Source organism: Meriones unguiculatus, chromosome 20 (assembly GCF_030254825.1).
Source record: "Meriones unguiculatus strain TT.TT164.6M chromosome 20, Bangor_MerUng_6.1, whole genome shotgun sequence".
Classification (NCBI taxonomy): Eukaryota; Metazoa; Chordata; class Mammalia; order Rodentia; family Muridae; genus Meriones; species Meriones unguiculatus.
The window spans coordinates 13,680,298-13,686,297 of NC_083367.1; positions in this window are offsets into that span (position 1 = coordinate 13,680,298).

The window sequence follows — 6,000 nt, forward strand, 5'->3', positions numbered from 1 at the left end:
ATTTGAGAATGAGGCTGGGGCATACACTCCCATCATCATTCTAACACTCTCCATCATCTCTGGGAAGCTTTTCTAACCAACTGAGCACCGCCTTAAGTATTGTCTAGCATCCTTTAGACTTTCTGAATATTTTAAAATATTCATACATGCATATGTGTTTTAATCAAATCTAATCCTTTTTCCCTTCTAATTCCTCCACTATCCTTTTACCATTGCTTTTATTTCCCTACTTCATGTACTTTAAACATACATACACACACACACATACACACACACACACACACACACACACACACACACCACAAGCAGACAGAAAGCATTGAGTGCACTTTTGCTGCCTGTATGTGTCTGAGTGTAGGGCCATCACTACTAGAGCATGGGTGGCCTCTCAGGGGCCGTATGTCTGACTCCCTTCTCCAGCAGCCAATAGCCAATAGCCAACAGCAGCTAGCTATTCAGGTAGGGGGTGTGGCTTTATGAACCTCTCCCATTTGTGCAGGGATTTGGGCTGGCTGGATTTAGTGTATGTTTTATGTGTGTAGCTGAAGCTTCTATGAGTTCCTGTATGTAACTGCATTATCATGTCCCACAAAAACTGTGCGACTGTAAACACCTACTCATCCCTTTCGCTCTTACCATATTTCCTGCCCCTCTTTTTTGATGAAACCTGAACTTTAGATGAGGAAATGTGACACAAATATCTCATTTAAACTAAGCACACCACTGTCTCTTGTTCTTTGCATGTCTCTGGTTTAAGCTTTTTTTTTTAATCTTAGTTAATGTATAGTTTTTATAACATAAAATTCAGCTGTTTCCAATACCAAATGCACTAGATTTTCATAACTGTATGGAATTGCACAGTTGTCACCACATTCCAAGCTTAGAATATTTCCAGCACTCCAGTAAAATCCCTCCTCCTGTCTCTTTTCTTCCTAACATCTTAATAATTCTGTTAGTGCTGCCTGTAGCCTGCCTGAGTAGTTAAAAGTAAGGTTAAGACACAAGCAGAGGCAGGGATGTAGATTTGTATATGACCACCCAGGAACAAGGTGAACTTGGGAAATATGAGGAGAGGTCAAAGGTTGTCCACGGTTCACAGTTCTACCGAAGGCGTGGCTGGAACATGAGTACTACACACGAATGGACAAAGTGCTTCCATTTGTTTCCCAGCATGCCTGTACTTAACACTGTGCCTCGTACTTTTATTTATCAGTAAGTATTTATTGATTGGAATTGAACTAAGTTGAAAAGATGCAGTATTTGGTGAAGGGAAAGTACTTCATCACGGGCGTTTGTCACTTAGCACCCTTTTGTAGCCCCTACAACCCCTGATGCTACAATTCGGGTGACCAGCCTCTCCTTCCACATGTGTTTTTATAGGAATTCTAGGAGTCTAGGAAGCCATGAGGTCAGAGACTTTCTTCTTCCCACCTGAGCACAAATACAGACAAAGTCAGGAAGAACAATTAGACTTCATCTGTGGACCCCACCAGATCCAACCTGCCACAAAGCAGACACTTGGGTCCTACTTCTCAGCCTTCCAGAAACACCATGTCCCCACCTTGTCACAAGCCAGCCATCTGTCCTGTGTGTGCATGTGCCCTTTTAAATACTCAGAGCTGGTTTATGTTGACTGCCACCGAGCACCCTAACTCTTTCATACAAAAACTACAGAAAGTCATTGGTGGCTCCCACGGGAGGCATTTCAAGGGCAAAAATCATGTGACTATCAAGATTATTTCTAGAAGAAAAGGCAGAGTAGTCAAACTTGGGCTTCAAGGTTTCTTTTTTAAAGTCATCTGACAAATTTTGGCAAATCTAATCAGTGACCATAAATAGTTTTGTTATCTGGTGCACAGGTTCAGGTACATGTGTGCCACTCTACTTAGCTAGAGCTATAATCAGCTCTTCAGATCACACAGAAAGTTAAATGAGCCCTGGATTCTGTTAAAACAGTGATGAAGTTAGGCATTGAACATGAAAATTTTTTTGTATTTTAAAAGTTAGTTTCTTTGTAAATTTACTAGAACTGTATCAATGTTCTAAGAAAGTTTAGTTGCTTTGAACACAAGTAAAATTTTATGAACGATTTTTTGGTTAGAGACAACCAGATAAATTTGTCCTATGAGATTTATTCTGTTAAGCGTTTGTAGCTGCGTGAAGCTATTGTGAGTCAGTTCAATTTTTAACATGATCTCTAGATTGCCATGAGATGATACCATCTCAGAAATGAGAAAACATTCATGTGCTGTCCCTTTAAGTCATACGTTTTTCTTTTTTAAATTTTGGCTTGGGAGGAGGAAAAGAAACATCAGTAAAATTAACCCTTCTAAGCTTAAGAATTCTGACATATGTCCTCAATAACACTCAATTCTAAAATTCTTTAGAACCTTAACGCACGTCCAGACTTAGCCTGCAACCTTCTTGGTATCTCTCCAAACACTGGCCAGCTTTATACATTGTGCCTCTATGCAAAGGGCTTTTGGTCATTTGAACTTTCACCCAGAGAGGTTAAAAAAATTGCTTTCCTGTTTCTTAAAAACGTATCAGTGCTGCAGCCTATTTTGAGACCTAGCATATGAGGATGAATAATTTGCATGTCCTTTTCGCTCTGCCGAGAGAGCAGCCACCACGGCTTGTCACGCAGTTGGTGAAACGGCTCACCCTCACTCACGTGCCACATGGGCAAGTGATTCAGTTTTCTTCCAAACACTGCTTCCTGCTGAGCCAGCGTGCCCAGGCAATGAGTCAGCTGTGTGAGAGCCAGGAGGCCTCCATGAAGCCTTATGTTCTATCTTACCACCTCAGGTTCAAAATGGCAGGCTCTGGCCAGGGCTGGCTTAGTTAAAATGTTCTTCTTCTTCTTTTTTTTTTTTCAGAAGTCATGAATCCTGAAATGATTACACACCTCCAAAATAATAAATAATTGAAATGGAAGAAATGGAAGAGTGAAGAATCCTTCAAGAAAAATAGCAGATTAGTAAATGGCCCAGTGTAGCATCTTAATGCTAAATGCCAACTTCGTGGTTCAATACTCAATATTCAATTTACTGTGATGAAGGGACTAGGCAGGAGGCAGACATCAGATGGAGTGAGGGCAGAGTAAATGTGCTAATGCATGAAGGTCATTTATGAATTTCCGTGCTGCTTGTCACTGAGTAACAGTTCTAATCATTTGATAGATAGGATCTCCATTACTGCTACTCCAAACTGATGCTTCATCAAATTGCTTCTTCCATTTCAAGTGTGAGGAGCAGAGCATCTTTGTTGTAATTTGATTGAGGAGGAAAGACCAGCAAAAGTTGTGGGGCATCAAGCTGCTCGTACTCACAGGGTCGTTGCTTGTGTGTGTGTGTGTGTGTGTGTGTGTGTGTGTGATGTGGGGGTTTTAGAAGAGAATTCTGAAATCACCTCCAAGGCCACTTGCCCCAGCTAAAGCTGCTAGGCACAGTAGTCATCAGATAACAAGCAATGGAGTCATATCACCCACTAATGCTCTTAGTGTTTCAAAGCCTGGAGAACCTGAGCCAAGTACAGGAATAGATTAGGAGATTTCACTCAACGTGTGCTCCCATTGCCCTCTCAAATGGAAATGTGTCATCATAGTGCAGTTCCCTGAGGTCACAAAGATAAGACAATACCTACTTTGATTTCAAACAGAATCATTTACAGATAAAAAGAATTCCCCTCCATAAAATGAAACAGCTTTCAGAAAGTCTCTCACCACAGTTAGTAATAATTTATGCTTGGTGAACAGGAAAATATGCTGAATTTATTCATTTTGCTCTGTGTGTGTGGCGCCTATCAAAAGGGCAAACTGATAAAGAAGAAAATGAGGGTGTCTACTTATTTGCAAATCTAATAGGAAAGGTTTTTATATTTCTTTCTTGTTTCAGGCAAGGAAGAAAATTAATTTTGAAAGTGGCAAAACAAAAAATTTCCTATTATTTTCAAAGTCATGGTAGCTGACATTTTACCACATAGATAATTCCAGGAACTGGCTTTTCCTTTGTCCTCTGAGATAAATGTTGCTCCGTTTTTGACCCCTAATCAAAAAATTATTCACAGTAGACAGTCTCTGGTGGTGAAACTAGAGTCTGGCTGGTTCCAGCCACATCTCATAAACACCCTGAGACGTGAGTAGGCACTGTCTCGTTTCTTTTTTCTTCTTTTTCTTTTTTTCCAACTGAGCTATGTGTAGTTTCTACTGTTATTATTTCTGAGTGAGGCTTTATTTTCATCTCCAGTGTCAGGATACACTGTAAGGCATCCTCCCAGGGAGTTATTGTAACTCCTTACATTTAAATAATCGTTCAGAGAACATCTGTAATTTTCTGCTTCATGTGGCAGACAGGGCATTTAGGTACAGTGCAAAGTCTAGGAAATTAACTGGAATTAAAGCTCAGAAAAACATGTTGTAGCTCATGAGATTCACTTTTATCTTTCTGCCATATCAGATGATGAAGTCTTTATCATAAATTAAAATTATCTCATGAAGATTTGGAAACTGTAAGGAAAAAAAAACACAGTTTGAAGTTTAGACTTGGCAACTTGAACACACTGAAGCACAGCATAAAAGTAAAGCTGGACCCTTCAATAGCACCTTAGTGATATTTCTATGGCTTTTATTTTTAAAAAAAATGTAATTTACATTTTAGAAATGTAATATAAAATTACTAGGTTTTGGAGGCAAAGCTTTTTTTTAAGCTTATGTTCTTTCTTAAATTTAAATTTGCAAGAGTCCAGGCAATATTGCCCACTGAAAATTCTTGGTAGTCATTAAGTTAAACCTCAAATATAGAAATTACACTGAGGTGAATATTCCATCATGAATTGTCAGAAGCCAGGGACACCCCAGGGTGGAAGTTTTTCTTCATCTGACATAAAGAAGAGAAGGGCAGCCCCTCTGCAGCATGGCTCCGCTGGCCTGAGGATGCTTTGAACTTTCATCTCTTTAAACCATATCTCCAAACATAATCTCACTAGCCAGTGGCCATGCAGCCTTTGTGGTGACCAGTCCACCTATGAGATAAAAGAACAAAAAATACAAAGCACCACAATGAAAGTTTTCAGCTATAAAAAAGGAAGTTTGTGTTGTTTGCAGGAAAATAGATACAACTAGTAATGATCATTTTAAGCAAATTAAGCCAATCCTAGAAAGACAGGCATTATATCATGTTTTTTTTTTCTCATTTTTGTAGCTCCTAGATTTCATATTGTTACATATAACCATGTATATGTATGCAGGGTATGATAGCAGAAGAGGTGAGAAGGGGAAGGTGGGGGTTTACACAGGCAAGGGGCAGGAAAACCTGCTTTACATACCATCTGTATACACCAGTAAGAAAATTAAAGTAAGAATATTAAAGTAAGACCAGCCCCAGAAAGATTTCCTCTTGGTAGGCCCAGTGCCCCTCCTTGTGTTTGGAGGCAGTGGGGAAGCACAATTAGATTCTGTTTCATGCTGGTTTGAAGCCTAGGAGTAGCATGGGATGCCAATGAACTGGGTTTCCAAAGTCATCCAGTCCAGGCTTTCCATGTGCTCCTGAGGCTTGGTCATGACTGCTGCTCAGTATGCTTAAGAGTCTCCTTACCTCACATAAGATGGCAACCAAAGACTGAGCCTACTCAAACACTTCCTCTCCCTGCGCTGATCGTTGGTGTGCTGCAGAGATGCCCAGTTTAGGGGTTGTCCTTAGGAAGGTATGGGAGGGCCTGGCCGGAGAACATGGCGGACATTCATTCGCCCACCAAGCACAACTTGTCATAAATTGACACTGATACCTGGCCCTGTACTCTTCCCCACTCTTTTCATCTCACACTGAAGAAGCACCACTAAACCAGAAATCCTCTGCTTTGGGTCAAGCTTATTTGGATTTAAATTTCAGCAACTGGATCCAACCATGTTTGAACTTGAGATCCTTGAATAAACTATCGCCCTGCTTGAGTCCATTTCCTCAGTTATATTGACGACAACCCAAAGCTACAGCACTCTGCAGC